General features: G+C 44.9%; 1 protein-coding gene and 1 long non-coding RNA gene across 12 annotated transcripts in view; both read right to left on the bottom strand.

Moving 5' to 3' along the window:
* Window positions 1-16,088, bottom strand: part of Ppp6r2 (protein phosphatase 6 regulatory subunit 2) — a 69,906-nt gene extending 53,818 nt beyond the window's left edge. For 9 of the 11 annotated variants that reach the window (XM_031352735.1, XM_031352728.1, XM_031352762.1 and 6 more), the window contains exon 1: window positions 15,854-16,088. The gene's annotated coding sequence lies outside the window, so the exon portion shown is untranslated. The remainder of the gene's footprint in view (window positions 1-15,853) is intronic. The other 2 variants (XM_031352770.1, XM_031352808.1) reach the window with 1 other exon arrangement.
* Window positions 16,089-16,883: 795 nt separating this feature from the next.
* LOC116077846 overlaps window positions 16,884-18,942 on the bottom strand; it is a 14,800-nt gene continuing 12,741 nt past the window's right edge. Inside the window, exon 3 of the long non-coding RNA XR_004113352.1 lies at window positions 16,884-17,110. This is a non-coding gene — a long non-coding RNA (uncharacterized LOC116077846). The remainder of the gene's footprint in view (window positions 17,111-18,942) is intronic.

The raw sequence follows: 18,942 nt of genomic DNA, 5'->3' as shown, positions 1-18,942 counted from the left end.
GCCACCACTGCCCGGCTGCCACCACTACCCGGCTACACAGAGGCCTTTTAGCACAGGGCAGTGTAGGGAACAGAGGAAACCCTGAACAGTTCTGAGGGATTGTTTGACATGAGCCTGCCATGCCAAGGACCAAGGCCTGGATCCATGGGAAGCTGGAAAAGCTTTTCCCCTGGGTCAGGCTAAGAGAACCAAAGCTGCCTTCTGGTCCAAGTTCCCCTATTAACAAACAATTGACCAGTACGTGCAAAAAATCCTAGCAATGCAACTTCTCTTCTCCCACATGTTTACATCCTGAAGTCTCAGGCATCTGTATCTCCTACAGATACCTCCTGTCTAACTCTTCCCCACTGTGCTGTACAAAATAAACATGCTGAACTTCCCCATATTGGTAGCTGGTGCTACTGCACTGAAGTACACACAGCCCACTTGGCTCCAATATCTGTCCTTTCTGCATTCCTCATTGCCCTACACAGGGTTCTAGAATAGTTACTCTGGAAGAGCCAGAGCATAAAAGTATAAACAGAAGGAAGAGAGCTGGATGGAGAAGACAGGCAGGACAAGACAGATGCTCACCTACAGAAACACCATGTAGAAGACAATCAACAGGGTTAAAGGGTTTTGTTGTTGGTTTTTTGGTTTGGTTTGGTTTGGTTTGGGTTTTTTGGAGGAAGTATTTCAAGACCAGGTTTCTTTGTGTGGCCTTGGCTGTCCTGAAGACAAACTACTTACTGTGTAGCCCTGGCTACCCTTAAACTCATAGAGAGCTGCCTGTCTCTGCTTCTGGAGCGCCGGGATTAAATGTGGGCACTACCATGCCCAGCATAATCTCCAAATCTCCTATTTGTTGATGTTGCTTGTTTTTACTATATCCTAGACTGGCCAAGAACACACAATGTAACCCAGGCTGGATCTAAACTAGCAGAATTTTCTACTTCAGCCTGCTAGGATTACAAGTATGAGCCACCATATCTGGCTCCAAATCTTCAGATGTATAACTGCTTTAACTTTTAACCCTGTTCAGGCCAATACTATGGCAATAACTAATAACCCTGCCCAGGGTGCATTCTGAAGCCAACAGGAGCTGTGGGGCATATGCATAGCCACTCTGCCAGCATGTTTTCCTGCCTACCCTCTGACCTCAGCCCACTAGACTTTAAGTCCTCCACTGACTGGTATCTTAGCTCAACTGTTATACAAAACACATAGGTTGGGACATTAAAACAGTATTTATTGCCAGGCGGTGGTGGCGCATGCCTTTAATCCCAGCACTCAGGAGGCAGAGGCAGGCAGATTTCTGAGTTCGAGGCCAGCCTGGTCTACAGAGTGAGTTACAGGACAGCCAGGGCTACACAGAGAAACCCTGTCTCGAAAAAACAAAAACAAAAACAAAAAACAGTATTTATTTCTCATATTTTAGGAATCTAGTAGAAGTCAAAATCAAGGAGCTGGTAGGCTCTAGCCCTAGTACAGATGGTTGCCATCTTAACTAATCCAAATTTGAGAGCCCTATTCTCATGCCTTCATTTAACTTAATCATCCCTTAAAGACTCGCCTCCAAATATGATTAGGTTGGGGGTTAGGGCTTGAATGTATAATGGGGGAGCACACATCTATAACCCTGCCTACCTGTGTGCTCCCATTCCATCCAAGTTAGGAGGTTTTAAGGACAACATGAAGACTTAGAGGCACAGCACCTGCCTTGTGCTCCACAGTGAGGACTAAGCACCCAGCAGCCGCTCCAGTGCTGTCCTAGGCTTGGTCTGCTTGTGGTTGCATGCTCCTGGGATGCAGGAGAGTATCTAACTCTCAAGAGTTAGTCTATACACCAACAAAATCTCAGAAAGGTGACTTCAATGCAAAGTCCCAAAAACATCAGGAGCTCTGCCAGGCCCTAAGTGTCTCTTGGTTTTCACAGGAGCATCTTATCTGTTAGATATGAAGACAAAGAAAAAAGTAAAAGCTTTACTATTAACTGTGGCAGTTCTTCCAGCTAAGGACAGAGCTGCCGAACACTGTGAAGACACTCTCAGGACTAGTGTAAAGGGACTTGGATCATCATGAAACCAAACAATGACACCAACCAGCCACAGAACTGAAGTAAACAGGCCAGACCATAGCAGAATACCCCTGTCTACAGACACACATACAGACCAGTTTCTGTCACTAATCAAGTTTGTAATCTTAGGAAAATACCTGGTGAATGTGTAATACAAAAGAATGCATGGCTCTAGGACACTGCTGTTATGACGAGCAAGCACTGCCACCAGTCACCCCCAAGCAATGGCAGAGAACAACAGACACATCACACTAACCTACCCACTAGAGACAGAGTACCCACACCCTGCTTGTTCTCAGTACAGCAGTGTTTAGAACCAGAATGGGAACCCTTGGCCAAGGGCTAGCAGGAAAAGGCATATTGTGGCTGAGACCCTTAGGGGAAAACAGCTAAAGAAAAAAAAAAAAAACATTACCAGGGTTAGAGAGCTATCTCAATGGTTAAGAACACATAGCCAGGGCTGGAGAGATACCTCTGATTGCTCTTCCAGAGGAGCTGGGTTCAATTCCCAGCACCCACATAACAGCTCAAAGCTGTAACGCCGAGATCTGACACTCTCACACAGATATACATGCAGGCAAAACACCAATGCGTGCAGGGCAGTGGTGGCCCACTTTTTCAATCCCAGCACTTGGGAGGCAAAGGCAAGCAGATCTCTACAATCCAGTCCAGCCTGGTCTACAGAGAGAGTTCCAGAACAGCCAAGGCGACCCAGAGAAACCCTGTCTCAAAAATAAAAGACAAACACAAAACAAAACAAAAATCATCAATGCGCATAAAATAAAAAATTATTTAGGAAAAAAAAAAAAAAAAGACTAACACTGTTTTTGCAGAGGACCTGAATTCAGTTCCCAGCACCCAGAGAGTGCAGCTCACAGCCAGCTCCACTGGAACTTGATGCCTCCAGCCTCCAAAGGCACCTGCACTCTCACACACAAACACACATACAGAGCCACAAACATACTGTTAAGTAAAAGTAACAATAACAGCAGCCAGGTATGGTAGAACATGCCTTTAATCCCAGCATTCCGGAGGCAAAGGCTGGCAGATCTCTGTGAGTTCTAGGTCAGCCTGGTTTATACAGTGAGTTCCAGGCTACCAAGGCTCCACAGTGAGACTTTGTTTCAAATAAGTGGTAACAACAACAACAACAACAACAACAAGAAAAATTGCCAAAAGCCAGGCATAGTGTACAGGCTTTGTTTGTTTTAGGATTTATTTATTTATTTATTTATTTAATGTATGTCTTCAGACACACGATAAGAGGCCATCGGTTCCCACAGGCAGGAGGATTACCACAGATTTGAGATGGTTGTGAGTCACCATGTGGTTGCTGGGAATTGAACTCAGGAACTCTGAAAGAGCAGCCAATGCTCTTAACATCTGCTTGACCTCTGCGCCATCTCTCCAGCCCTGTTTGTTTTTTGAGACAGGGTTTCTCTGTGTGGCTCTGGCTGTCGTGGAACTCTCTCAGTAGACCAGCAGGCTGCCTACCTCTGCCTTCTGAGTGCTGGAATTAAAGAAGTATGCTACCACCAATCAGCCAAAAGACTGATTTGGGGTTGGGGGTGGCACATGCCTTTAATCCCAACACTTGGGAAAGAGAGTCAGGTTGACTCTGTGAGTTCAAGGTCAGCCTGACTCAAAAAGAATCAAAAAAAGTTAATGAAACGACCCAAAGAGCCACAATACGACATTAAAAAGCACCAGGGAGGAAAGAGGGGCGGTAAGCAAAGCTAAACCGCCAACAGCAGCACAAAGGAACTAAGAGCCAAGGAGCTCACACTTTAGGATCTTCTCACACTTATATTGAACCTCCAGAGACTAGGCAGGAGGATTACCACAGACTTGAGATAGCCTGAGCAATATAGCAATTCTGATATTAGCACAGGCTAGTCAGACCCTATCTGAAAATAAAGAGTCAACATTTCTTTGCTTTCCCTTCACTCTCGGCAGTTCTTAAAACCCACGATAACCAATAAAGTTATCAAGACAGGTGCCAGAGCCTCATCCCCAAGAGGCTTCACATCTTCCACTCAATACCTTTGAATACATTGACCAAAGGTGAACAAGCTTCCCCAGTCCTCCCTAATGATGGCAAAACCGTGGAGAGAGGCATAAACATCCAGCTGACCCAGGCCTACAAGTAAACCAAGGTGACAACATGGAGAAGAGAGAAGAGAATCCTGCTGCACATGGCCCACACTACCAACCAACCTGGACTCATAACCGAAAAGTAAGAATCCTGCTGCGCACGGCCCACACTACCAACCAACCTGGACTCATGACCGAAAAGTAAGAATCCTGCTGCGCACGGCCCACACTACCAACCAACCTGGACTCATAACCGAAAAGTAATCTTGTTTTAAACCACTAATCATTAGGGTGGGCTGTCACATAGTAACATAAATTATAAACCACTGTAACCCTTTCAGTTTCCCTCAAGTTTCTAATATCCTCATCCCCTTAATTCAGGGGGTGGGGAGGCAAAGGTCTCAAGTGTTAATGCTTCCTCTCCCTCCATCCGCTCCATCAAATCCATCATGTTCCCTGACCTTCCTTCTGTCACAAAGAGCCCTGCTCCCATCCGAGACCAGCCACTCCATCTCCACGTCTTCCCAACCTGCTCCATCTGAGACCTTTCCCATCGGTATCTCTAGTCTCTCCTCCTCCTCTAGTGCATACACACACAAATGCTCATGCGACACATGCCCCACAGACATCTCTTCAGTTCCGGTGCCTTGCCTTGCCTGAATTCTTGGACATCACATGTCCTCCAGCCTCAGAGCTACTCCTGGTCAGCCTCTACTCTGCTTAGTCTTCATCTTTCTTCTCTCTTTGTGTCATGTGTGTAATGTCACGTTGAAGAGTGCCAGACTCAACTCAACTCAAAGCCGCAACTTTTGGATTTCACTGCCTTGTCTGGTTGGCTCCTTTAAGTTAATAATAAAAATGTTGTGGACAGGCCGGGCAGTGATGGCGCACGTCTTTAATCCCAGCACTTGGGAGGCAGAGGCAGGCAGATCTCTGAGTTTGAGGCCAGCCTGGTCTACAGAGTGAGTTCCACAACAGCCAGGGATATACAGAGAAACCCTATCTCAAAAACCAAAAATGTTGTGGACTGAGGAGAAAAAATAAAAATGGGTGCCAAAGTCTAGTCCTATTACTTAAAAGGCTGAGAAACAGTCACTTGGTCACCTGGGACCAGAAGTTCAGGGCCAGCCTGACAACATAGCAGGATTCTATCTTTTTTAAAACAAAAAGTTGGGTGTGGTGGCTGTATTCAGGGTTCTCTAGAGGAACAGAATCAAAGAATGAATCTATATGTATTAAAGGTAAATTTATTCAAATGGCTTACTGTGATCTGGCTAGTCCATCAATGGCTGGTCAAGAATCCAGTAGCTGAATACCTTGGCTGATCTTTACTCTAAGTTGGAATTCTGAAGTAGCTTCTAATACCAGTGAATACCATACTAATGCCTCAGCAGGGTACACGAGCTGGCTATCAAGAGCAGCAGGCAAAAAGCAAGGGTTTCTTCTTCCTTGCTCTTTTATGTAGGCCACGCCAGAAGATATAGTCTAGGTTTAGGGTGGGCCTTCAAACCTAAAATAATCCAATTTAGGGTCCATCTTCCTCCTACAAATGATCTAATCAAGAGAATACTTTACAGGTGTACCCACCTGCTTGGGTTTTAGTTGATTCAAGGTGTACTCCAGTTGACAACCAAGATTAGCCATCACAGTGGCTCATACCTTTAAAGCCAGCAGGCTGTGCATTTGAGATGAGATATATATAGAGAGACATACATATATACATATATGCATATATATATGTGTGTGTGTGTGTGTGGTACACACATATACATGGAGGGGGGACAAAGCTCTGATTCAGAAAGGGTGGAACAACTTTGTATCAGACTAGAGTACCTTTCCTGCAGTTCTGAACAAAATCTTAAAAACAGATTATCTAAAGGCACTGAACATACAAAAACTAGGATAATTAGACAACCATTGAAAGGAAGCAACTAGATGAATAGCTTTGACTTGAAGCTTGGTTCACTTAAAGTACAAAACAGAAGTTCAGAGTTAATGGGGCTAGAGAGATGGCTGAGTGGTTGAGAGCAGGTACTGATCTTACAGAGGCTCTGAGTTCAGTTCCCAGGACTTACACCTAACAGCTTACAACTACCTGTAATCCAAGCTCCTGGGGAATCTGGCCTCTGGCCTTTTTAGGTCTGTCTACTCACATATGTACACACACACACACACACACACACACACACACACACATACACACATATAAGCTCAGAGTTCAGAATGAACAAAAAGAAAGTCTAACAAATAAGGAAATCCTAGGTTAGCATTAAACTTCTCTCTAAATCCCCAGATGGGACAACAGATGAGACTTCAAAGAACAAAGCAGGAAGCAGTTGCTGCTGCTATGGGTGTGCCAGCGGTGGGACATACTCTGTATCTGACTCCGAGAGCAGCCGCCACATGGTGACAGCTATCCAGAACTAAGAAGACAGTATCCAAGTCAGAACTGCCAAATAGAAGGATTTTCTATTTCAATACAGAAGGGTCACGATTTATAAGAACCAAGGTCTCATTTAACACAGTCCAGCTCCACACTTCAGATTCTCTTGTCTCAGTTTCAGCTAGGATTAGAGGTGTTTACCATTATACTTGGCCATTTTATAGTTTTTAAACATATCAACCCAACAGTACAAAAATGATAAATACACCTAGAATATTACAGATGAACTAATGGGGAAATATAGAAACTATCTTAAATGTAGACAAAAACATTATTAGATAATCAATAGTAGCTGACTTACCACAAGCAGGGACTAGAAAACAATGAAATGAGTTCTTTGAAGGGCCCAAAGACAAAAAGTTGTCAAACAGGATTTCACAGCCAGCAAAAGAATCTTTCAAAGAAAACATGTAGGGTCTAAGGATATACATCAGTTGAAAGAATGCTTGCCCAGCATAAACAAAACACAGTTATGCTGTAATCCCAGCACTCAAATGGTAATAGCAAAAGGATCCAAGTTCAGAAGTTCAAGGTCATTCTCTGCCAAGAGTCTAAAGTCAGCCAGGACTGACAGAACATGTCTCTAAATAAGTAAATCCCAGCATTCAGGAGGCTGATGCAGGAGGATCCCAAATCAACCAGAGCAAAACCTCATCTCAAAAGGAGGTCAGGAGCTGTGCGCCAGGACTCACACCTGTAATCTCAGTAGTCCAGAGGCTGAGAAGGATCCTTGTGATTTCAGGCCAGCCAGGGGTATAGAATGAGACTCTGTCTCAAAGGGAAAAAAATCTGGTTGAGAATGTAGCTCAATAGCAGAGCACCTGCCTAGCACACAAAAGACCCTGGGTTCAATTTCCAATATAGCCAAAAATGACTGTATAAATACTTATATAGTATTTTGCTTAATTCCAGTACTTAGAAGGCTGTGACAAGAGGACAACTGAGTTTCAGGCCAGTCCGAACTACAGACTGATAGCCTGTCTCAAAAAACACCAAAACTGCTGGGCTGTGGTGGCACACGCCTTTAATCCCAGCACTTGGGAGGCAGAGGCAGGCAAATTTCTGAGTTCGAGGCCAACCTGGTCTACAGAGTGAGTTCCATGACAGCCCTGAGAAACCCTGTCTCGAAAAAACAAAAAACAAAAACCACCAAAACCAAGACAGCACTGTCAAGCATATACAAGGAAGAAAAGAAAAGAGGGAGAGAAGGTAGGGAAGACGAGAAAGAAAAAGAAAGGGAAAAAAGAAGGAAAACTTGGCATTTATAAATATCTCTTCATAAATTTTCAAGATCCTCAACAAAACCATATCACACACATGAAAAGAATGTACATCATGCCAAGAATTTATACTGAGAATGCAGTTATTTTTAACATCTGAAAAACCAATCAATATAAACATACCACAAATCAATGAAAATAAAATAACCATCTGAATTGATGCAGAAAAAGCATTTGACAAAATCCAACAACATCTTTCATTATAAGAACATTCCAGGGACTAGTGAGATCACTCAGCAGGTAAGTCGCTTGCTACACAGCCAGGTGAACTTATTCTCCAGATGCCACCAAAAGGTGGAAGGAGAAAGCTGACCTCATGAACTTGTCCTTTGACTTCCATATGCACATCATGGCACACATACTCACATATTACACACACACAGTAATAACACATGTAACCATAGCATACAGATATTCATATGTCATATATACCCAGTACTAACACATGCAACCATGGTACATATACTCACATACTACACACACAGCAATAATCAATAGTTGTTTAATTCCACAAAATGGAAACAAAAGCAACTTTCTCAATCATTGAAGGCCCAGTTTTATCACTTTTATTTATTTAACACTCTTTGGGGGCTTTTACTCAAAACAATTAAAAAGTAAAACAAAATGCATACCAATTGAAAGGGAAAAATAAAAAAACTATCTTTATTTGCAGATATAATTATGTAAGTCCAAAGGGATATAGTATGGAGACTAATAAGTTATACAATGTTGCAGAATATACAGCAATTGTATCTTTATACAATAACAATTAAAAGCAATATAAAAACATTCATGATACCACCAAAAGGACAAAACACCTCAAAATAATTCAAATGAAAAAAATACCCTTACAGTGAAAACATAAAATATTGCTAAGAAAAAAATCTAGGGCTGGAGAGATGGCTCAGTGGTCAAGAGCACTGTCTGCTTTTCCAGAGGTCCTGAGTTCAATTACCAGCAACCACATGATAGTTCACAAGCATTTATACTAGGATCTGATGCCCTCTTCTGGCATACAGGTGTACATGCAGATAAAGCACTCATATACATATAAATAAGTAAATAATTTTTTAGAATATAAATAAAATAATAAAATTAAATGCATACATAAAAGATTGACTAATTTTTTAAAGATTTATTTATTATTATATGTAAGTCCACCGTAGCTGTCTTCAGACACACCAGAAGAGGGTGTCAGATCTCATTATATATGGTTGTGAGCCACCATGTGGTTGCTGGGATTTGAACTTAGGACCTTCAGAAGAGTGGTCAATGCTCTTAACCACTGAGCCATCTCTCCAGCCCAAGATCGACTAATTTAACTCTGAATTTGATCTATAGATTCCATATAATACCAATCTAACTCATACCAAAATGAATCATACATATTTAAAAACTTGTTCTAAAACTAGCAGGATAAATTGGGTAAAAGAAATTTGTTTTGTTTTCTTATTTTTGAAAGAGTCTTTTTATATACATATATATTTATATACATACACACTAATAGATAGATAGACAGATAGATATAGATATATAAATAAATAAAACCCAGGGTAGCTTCATGATTCTCCTTTTATTCAGCAGATTCCAGACTACTAAAATCACAGGTGTGTCATTCCACACAAGGTTCACGTATTTTATAATTCCATTTAAAGTCTGAAGACCTAGAAATTAATTTATAGTGACAGAAGAAGAACATCAACTACTTGAAGATTGAAAAGATGGTTGTAATGACTGAAAAGAAAACAGGAAATTTTCAAGGGTGTTAGAAATGTTCTACATGTTGATATGAAAGATGTCCACAGTAATGGGTTTTTTTGAGACAGGATCTCACTATGTAGCCCTGGCTGGCCCAGTAGTCATTGTAAAGATTAGACTGGCCTTGAACTCAAAGAGATCTGCCTGCTTCGGACTCCTTATTATCAGAATTAAAAGTATGAGCTACCTCAACTGACAACATTAATATTCATACTTGTTAAAACTTATTAAATTCAAACAGATAAAGGTTTCCCTGGGTATGAAATATACTTCAATAATTGTAAATGCAACAAACAAAATACAAACAAAAGGCTGCAGTTCAGCCAGAAGGATGGAAGCTGCTGGCTGTATATGACTATATCATTTCCAAAATAATTTTACAAAACAAGACATGGGGGGCCAGCAATATGGCTCAGGATCTGAGTTGGAAAGGGAAAACCAACTTCAGCAAGTTGTCCTCTGACCACCACACAAATATACACACTAATCATGTAAATTTAAAATAATAATAAAAAGATACAGAACAATGTGTGAAGTCTGCTTTATGGATACTTTTTCTTGGGGGGGAGAGGATCTCTAGTGGTTCGAATGAGAACACACACACACACACACCATGGACTTATATATTTGAATACTTGGACCCCAGTTGGTAAAACTGTTTGGAAAGGATTAGGAGTTGTGGCTTTGTTGGAAGAGGTGTGTCACTGGAGGCTTGAGGTTCAAGAGCCCACACCATTCCCAGTCAGTTTTCTGTGACTCATGTTTGTGATCAGGATGTAAGCTCTCAGCTACTGCTCCAGCACCATGCCTGCTCGAACCCACCGTAACTGTGCTTTCTTTTGTTGCCTTGGTCATGGGTGCTTTGTCACAGCAATAGAAAGTGATTAAAACAGTCTCAGTATGTACACATGGCTGGCCTGGAACTTGCTATGTAGACCATGCTCCTAGGTCTACCTACCTCTGCCAGGATTAAGTGTGTCACCTCTGGTTATACAACTCATTTCCATAGAATATATACCACTTTCTCTCAAATATATTTATGCCAGAATTATTAGTTAGAAACCATCTTTAGAATGACACAAAAGAAGATAGCAACATCAATTGCCTTGGAAGAGTATTTTAAGCAACCTGAGAGGTCACATCATCCATTTGTATAAGCCACCTATAAAATGCAGCTGTGAAAGGCACAGGCTCTGGAGTCTGGACAAACCTGAACTCTCTGGTTTATTTGTTTTGACCTCAAATACTATACTTTGTTTGTATCTCGGTATTCTATGATTATTTTGATTGTGGCATGTATGGGGGGTGGTGTGGCTCAGGGCGCACACCTATAAATGTAGAGCCCTGAAGAAGATGCTAGTTGTATTCAAGCAGTCTCCTTTTTTTTTTTTTTTTTTTTAAGATAGGCTATCTCACTAGACCAGAAACTTACTACTGGATTTTACTGTTGTTTTTGGTTTTGGTTCCAGTTTTGAAGCGGCTAGCTGGTCAGAGGACCGCTGATATCCACCTGCCTCCACCCTGCAGCCCTTGGGTTACAGGCATTTTGTAAGATATTTGATTATTGTACAGAGAAAGCCTAATTGCTAGCAAAGTATAAAAAGCTTAGATAGCTTGTCAGATGCAGTTAGGTGTGTCCTGAAGAGATGTTGTTTGGGTGTACCCCTAAAAGCCTCCATAGAGGGGCTGGCAAGATAGCTCAACAGGTAAGAGCACTGACTGCTCTTCCAAAGGTCCTGAGTTCAATTCCCAGCAACCACATGGTGGCTCACAACCACCCATAATGAGATCTGACGCCCTCTTCTGGTGCATCTGAAGACAGCTACAGTGAATTATGCCAGAGTGAGCAGGCCAGAGCAAGCCAGACCAGCAGAGGTCCTGAGTTCAATTCCCTGGCAGCTACACGCATGATGGCTCATGGCCATCTATACAGCTACAGTGTACTCATAACCCATAAAATAAATCTTTTTTTTTTTTAAAGCCTCCACAGATAAGAATGCTAAAGAATGGAAAGTTTGCTAGGCAGTGGTAGCACACACCTTTAATCCCAGCGCTTGGGAGGCAGAGGCAGGAGGATTTCTGTTTTCGAGGCCAGCCTGGTCTAGAGAGTGAGTTCCAGGACAGCCAGGACTATACAGAGAAACCCTGTCTCAAACAAACAAACAAACAAACAACAACAACAACAAAAAGAATAGAAAGTTCCTGCCTAGTTTAAGGCAAGTTGCTTGGGAGAGATATTGTGGTCTTTGCTCTGTGACCAGAGGCACAGTCAGCCGGATGGCCTTGAGCTGCCCCACAGCAAAGGTGAAATGGTTCTGCCCCAGTGCCTTGGCTTGGAGCACCCCGACCATGACAGTGACAAGGCTCAGCCTGCCAAGGGTGTAGGGGAGGAGCTAGAGACTTCTTTTATAGCAACTGGACCTTTGAGAGGACCCTCTCTAGCTCTCTCACTGTTTTGGCTTGTAAGAACTCCATAGAAGGAACTCTGGGTAAGAGATAGGGCGTGCAGGAACAACACAGAAGCATCGGGCAGGACACAGGTAAGACAGTATTCTAGGGAAGAGAACTAAGGAGACCTTGAGTGTGGAGGAGCTCCATAGAAAGGTAGGTTACCTTGGTAGAATGACACAGAGATTTCTAAGGAGCTAGCAGGTTAGCTGTAGCGTCAGGCTTGTAAATAGATATTTTATATATAGTTCAGAAAAGAAAGTTACCTCATTGAGCTACCAAGTTTTTACCTCAATTTACCCCTCTTGTGTCTTTATTGGTATAAATATTAATTGAATTTGAAAGGATAAATATTACACAGGCATATAGAGCTATATGCTTTTATGTGGATGCTGGGGCTTTGAACTCAGGCTCTCTTACCTTTGTAGCAAATACCTACTGAGCCATCTCTCTAGCCCTCATAGGATATTAATAGAAATATTAAGAGTAACTACTAGCCATGGATGGTAGCATATGCCTGCAATCTCAGTACAGGTGTAAGGCAGGAGGAATTCAAGGCCTCAGTTACCTAGCCAAGCTCCAGGCCAGCCTACACTACATGAGATCCTGGTTTGTTTGTTTGTTTGTTTTAAAAAAAAAAGAAGGGCCAGAAGGTGGTGGTGCATGCCTTTAATCCCAGCACTTGGGAGGCAGAGGCAGACAGATTTCTGAGTTCGAGGCCAGCCTGGTCTACAGAGTGAGTTCCAGGACAGCCAGGGCTACACAGAGAAACCCTGTCTCGGGGGGGAAAAAAAGGGACTGAGATGTAGCTCAGTTTGTAGAATACTTAATAGCATGCATGAAGCCTTGGGCTTAATCCCAAACATTAGTCATGGTGGTACACCCTATAATCCAGGTACAGGGAGATAGAGGAAGGGGACAGAAGGTCACCCTCAATCTATAGAGCAAAATTTGAGGTCACACTGGGTAAAATTAGATCCTGTCTCGAAAAAATAAAAAAGAAAAGAGCTGAAAGAAGAGCAATTTCATGACTACATCATTGTGAAGATGACATGAGATGATATGGCAACACACTTAGAAGGTGTCTGGGCCTGCAAAGCAGGGTAGGACTGGAACTGGTCACTACTGTTATTAGATTAAATATTTTAAACATCACCTTTTCTATAAGGAGAGAGAGAGAAAGAAAGAGAGAGAGAGAGAGGAAGGATACAGAGCCAAACTGCCTAAATTACAAATTCTGGCTCTCTTACATCAGTCTCCTTATCTCTGAAACAGGGAAATTATAGTTCCTATAGTCTATGGTTACCTTGAGGATTAGATGAGAAATTCCCATATAAATTAAATACAGAGCTGGGCATGGTGGTGCATGCCTTTAATCCTAGCACTTGTGGGGCAAAGGTAGGTAGATCTCTGCTAGTTCTAGGCCAGTCTGGTCTATATAGCAAGTTCCAGAACACCTGAGGCTACATAGAGAGACTTTGTCCCTAAATAAATAAATAAATATTAAATGCAATGGCATACAATAAATACTCAGCGCATTATCATGTGCCCTAAGTAAATAGCTATTCCCAGAGCCTTACCTCTCCTCTGGGTCTCACATCTGTCGGTAAGATAGATACAGTCTCCCTAATGACCCCTGGGCTTCTTAGAGGCCTCCCACTACTCTCAACCAAAAGAAAACCTTGCTTGCTCTCTCTAACATGTAATAATTCCCTCGTATCTATCACTGCCTCAACCCAGTTCCTCCATTTAATTAAATGATGACACTGCCCAACCACTTGTCCCACCAAGAAGCCTGGAAAGCTCTCTGAGCTCTCTTATTCCCTCATTCCTCTCTTCACCAGTTACTTACTTCTCTAAAAAGTTTCAACAGCTTTTCCTCCAAAATAACTCCCTAACTACTGAGGTTTGAACCACAACCCTCCCTCCCCTCCTATCTATGTACCAACATTCATATAATCATAACGCCCCACAACTCAGTCTCCAGACTCTAAGTGCCCCCCAAACCCAGCTCCTTACCAAAAGCTGCAAGGCTGACCAGAAGGCAAACATTCTCAGCCAAAAGATACAACAGGTGTATCTAGGTCCTGCAGGAGATCTAGGCCTTCCTATCAACTCCCAACGTCTGTGCTGAAAGGCTCTGGCCTGCTCTCCCACCCTCCTCCGTAAAGCTAGTTTCTTACTAAGCAGTGGTAGCACACTTTAATCCCAGCACTTGGGAGACAGAGTCCGTGCGGATCTCTGTGAGTTCAACGCCAGCCTGGTCTACAGAGCTAGTTCCAGGACAGCCAGGACTAGGCAAAGAAACCCTGTCTCGAAAAACTAAACAAAAGGTAGCCTCTTTTTTGCCTCCATGAGCTTATTTAACTCACATAAGAATTAGAGAGGTCAAAGGGAAGACCTAGAACATACGAACATCAAGAGATGAACAGACTTGGTTGGGAAAACTTTTAATCCCAGGGGAAGGTAGGCAAATTTCTATACATTTCAGTCCAGCTTATTCTACATAGACAGCCAAGACTCCATAGCAAGACCCTGTCTCAGAAAAACAGAAAGGGAGAGACATGAGGAGATAAGAATGAGGACTGAAGCTGGATGATAGTGGTCCTCGTCCTTGATACCAGCACTAGGGAGGCAGAGGCAGGTGGATCTCTATGAGTTCAAGGCCAGAGTTCCAGCACATCTATGGCTACACAGAGAAAGCCAGTCTCAGGAAGAGGGAAGGGGGAAGAATGGGGGAAAGAGATGGTAAGCCAGCATAGTCAGTAAAGACACAGATGTAGGGGTCAGTGAAAGTCTGTCTGGAATAAGGCCTAGAGACAAGGCTGAGGATGGTGACAAATTGAGGGGAAGGGCGACAGCGCAAAGCATGAATTGGGGAAAGTGACGATGGGACTGAAAGCAGGTAGTGAACTGCAAGAGCTCCGTTATAGATTGGAAACAGTCTACCAAGTGAGTAGTTAGCTGCAAGGATACAAAAAAGCAGGTGAAGAAGTTGCAGAAAGGAGGAGCTTAAAGAGGAGCAAGGGAGAAGCAAGAGATGATGGGGTGAGGGGGGGTGGGGGTGGGGGGTAGTGGTAGAAAGGCAGTGGGTGAGTGATGACAACTGGGGAACGACACGGAAGAGGAGGAATGGGATGGAAATAAAGGACAATAACAAAGTCAGTGCTTGGCAGTGGGCAGTAGGGGAGGAGCAGCGAGGGAACACTTGATAGGTGGAAAGGTCACCCACCACACCACCAGCAGGCCACTGACAGGAAGGTGGCTAAAAAACAAAGATGAGACGGGGGAACACTGACAACTCCCCCAGCCCTATAGTCAAGGTCTGCCACACCTTTACAGGCACCAACAGAGGTGAGGGACCTTGATAGGAGCAGAGGTGGGCAACTGGGAGGGAGGACCAGGCGGCCACTAATAGGCTGAGACTAATTCTGAGAGTGGGAAAACTGACCACTGACAGGCACGAGCTGGGACAGTAGCAAAAAGGGATGTTTACTGTCAAGAAGGGTTAGCGCTAAGGGAATGGAGAGGAATGAATGAATGAATGAATGAATGAATGACGGGAGTGGAGAGTGCTGGCTGACAGGGGAGCGGACTGATGGAGGCGCTGACCCCCTTGACGAAGCGCAGGGTGACAAAGGCGCCGATCTACCGACTGGGCGCGGACTGCACGCGCTGACTGACAGCAGGACGCTGACTGACGGAGAAGGGAGGGGGGGTCCCTCCTCTCCCCGGGCCTGAGGAAGCCGCCGGCAGGCGCGCGGCCGCACTCACCTGCCCCGCAGGCTGGGGGTCGCGGCGACTCCTCCGAGGCCCGAGGGAGGCCAGGACGCTCGCAGAGGTGAACCGCGGACGGCGTGGAGCGGGCCGCACGCACATGGGCCCGGCCTCGCGGCGCGGCGCCTTCGGACTCGGGCGCAGCCGGCGGGAGGCTCGGGACCCGCTCGGGACCCGCTCGGGACCGGCTCGGGGCCGCGGGCGAGATCGCTCCAAAATGGCGGCGGCGAGGGCGCGCGCGCACGCGCGCTCCGGGGGCCCGCTTCCGCGCAGGGCGGCGCGCGCACGGGGTCCGGGCGCGGGCGCGGGCGCGCCCCGGGGGCGGGGCCACGGTCCCGGGTCTGTTCGAGCCCCGCTGCCTGCGTCCCAAAGCATCCCCGCGATCGAGCCGGCTGGGCGAAATTCTCGGGGCACCTTCGGTCACCAGAGCAGCCGCGCGCGGTGGCCTGCCCAGGGGCATGCGCTGCTCTCCTCCACGTCCTGTTTCTGAACTGGACTGCCAGCGGACCTGCTGGATTTTTGGGGTTTTGTGGTTTCTCAAGACAGGGTTTGTCTGTGTAACAGAGCCCTGGCTGTCCCGGACTCGCTTTGTACACCAGGCTGGCCTTGAACTCACAGAGATTCTCCTGTCTCTGCCTCTGCCTCTATGTTGAGATTGAAACCGTGTGTCATCACGACCCGCCCTGCCATTTACTTATTTTTTCTTTTCTTTTCCTGGATACCCGTCCTTGTTGTCCAGCGGCTTATGTACGTCACATACGCGTCCATCTAACATGGGTTGAAATGAGTTCAAATTAAATTAATCTCTAAAATTAGATTGATTTCCGGTAGCAGTGTGAGCCGTGGGAAAATATCAAAAATATAAATGAAACATGTAAGGAATGTGTCAACACATGCTAGTTATGAATTCACTCCCTTTTAGCTGCAAGTTCACTAACCGCTCGTTGTGCGAAAATATAACCCGGCGTGGGTGGTGCACTTGGGAGACCAAAGCAAGAGGATAAACGAGTCCCAGGCAAGCAAAACATTGTCGTTCCGGGTGTATTGGCGCACGTCTTTAATGCCAGCACTCCAGAGAGGGGGAATCTCTGCAGCCCGAGGCTCGCCTTGTCGTCTCAGCGAGTTCCGGGTCAGCTTGGAGTGCAAAAATGTCTCAAGTGGAGAGGATCTGGCCCCTTCAAGTGTTTTTTCCTTTGAAGTGGTGCTGCTGTTGCTGTGTTTTTCCCTTTTTCAGCAGAGGGCGCCAAAGAGACACTGTTGGAGGGAAGGAAAGCGGTTCTGTTTTTTTGTTTTTTGGTTTTTGTTTGGTTTTTCGAGACAGGGTTTCTCTGTATTGCCCTGGCTGTCCTGGAACTCACTCTGTAGACCAGGCTGGCCTCGAACTCAGAAATCCGCCTGCCTCTGCCTCCCAAGTGCTGGGATTAAAGGCATGCGCCACCACTGCCCGGCTGTTTTGTTGTTGCTGCTGTTGTTTTGTTTTGGTGTTTTTGTTTTTGTTTTTGGTTTTGGTTTTCCGAAACAGGGTTTCTCTGTGTAGCCCTGGCTGTCCTGGACTCACTCTGTAGACCAGGCTGGTCTAGAACTCAGAAATCCTCCTGCCTCTGCCTCCCAAGTGCTGGGATTAAAGGCGTGTGCCAACACTACCGGGCTGGTTTTATTTTTTTTCTTCCTTCCCTGGTTTGGAAGGCAAAATTGGAGGCACCTGGGTTCATGGTGCGGTCTCTTGCTGTAGTCCGAAGCACATCTTGACTGAAAGTGATTCTGGATAAGATTTACCTTAAGCCGGGTGATGGTGGCTCACGCCTTTAATCTCAGCACTTGGGAGGTAGAGGCAGGTGGATTTCTGAGTTCGAGGCCAGCCTGGTCTACAGAGCGAGTTCCAGGACAGCCAAGGCTACACAGAGAAACCCTGTCTCGAAATAAAAAAGAAGAGATTTACTTTGAATACAGATGCTGAACGCACTGCAGAGCCGGGGCTTGTGCTGGGATATCAAATACAGGAGATGACCCACTAGTCCCACCACCTCAGCAGTGAGCAGGTGCAAGCCTGCCCCTGACCTTCACACTGTTTTCATGTCCAGGTCAGAGTTCTTCAGAGTTCGTGAATCAGAACTCTGAGCACCCTCTTCCCAGACATACACACACACCACCACCATTTTTTGTGGTACTGGTCTGACATATATAAACTAAGGAAACAGTACCTTATTTGTTGAGCTGCAGCCCTTTAGCTCACACACACACACACACACACACACACACACACACACACACACACACACAGAGTAATTTAGAGAAGAATCAGTAGTTTAAGATGAGCTTTGGCCACATACTGAGTTCAAGGGCAGTCTGGGTTATTGAGACCTTGTTTTTTTGTTTGTTTGTTTGTTTGTTTTGTTTTTTTGAGACAGGCTTTCTCTGTGTAGCCCTGGCTGTCCTGGAACTCACTCTGTAGACCAGGCTGGCCTCAGAAATCCGCCTGCCTCTGCCTCCCAAGTGCTGAGATTAAAGGCATGCGCCACCACAGCCCTGGTAAGACCTTGTCTTAAGACATCTTTTGTGTGTCTGTTTTGAGGGCATACTCTTTTGATAAATTGTGCAAGCTGGCCTTGAACTTGTGGCATTGACCTACTCTTTTCACATCCACTCTGAATTCATCAGCAAATCTCGTGTTCCTCGTGTCTATATCTAACCTGTAAGACCAGTTTCTCTCATGTGACTGTAAACAGTGTAGATGGGCCCCCTACTTTTATCCTGGAGAACTTGCTGCAGGCCCTTCAGCATGGTGTTCAAAGGGATCCAATTAAAATAAGTCAGATCACATCTCTGACCTCGGGGCTTGCTGTCTCACCCAAGATGAAAGCAAGAATCCTTGCTGTTGCCCACAAAGTTGTGATGTGATCTCACTTTATCTGCTCATATTATTTCACTTAAGTTCTGATAACCTCCTGCCCCAGGTCAACTGCTTGGTTGGACTCTGTATCTTTTCAGGCATCTCCCCTTTTATTGCTATACTTGCTGACTTGAGTCATAGATACTTATTCATTGCTCCCTCTTTCCCCTCCTCCTCCTCCCCCTCCCCCCTCCCC

This window comes from Mastomys coucha, unplaced genomic scaffold, assembly GCF_008632895.1.
Source record: "Mastomys coucha isolate ucsf_1 unplaced genomic scaffold, UCSF_Mcou_1 pScaffold11, whole genome shotgun sequence".
Lineage (NCBI taxonomy): Eukaryota > Metazoa > Chordata > Mammalia > Rodentia > Muridae > Mastomys > Mastomys coucha.
This window is presented reverse-complemented; position numbering and strand designations above follow the sequence as displayed.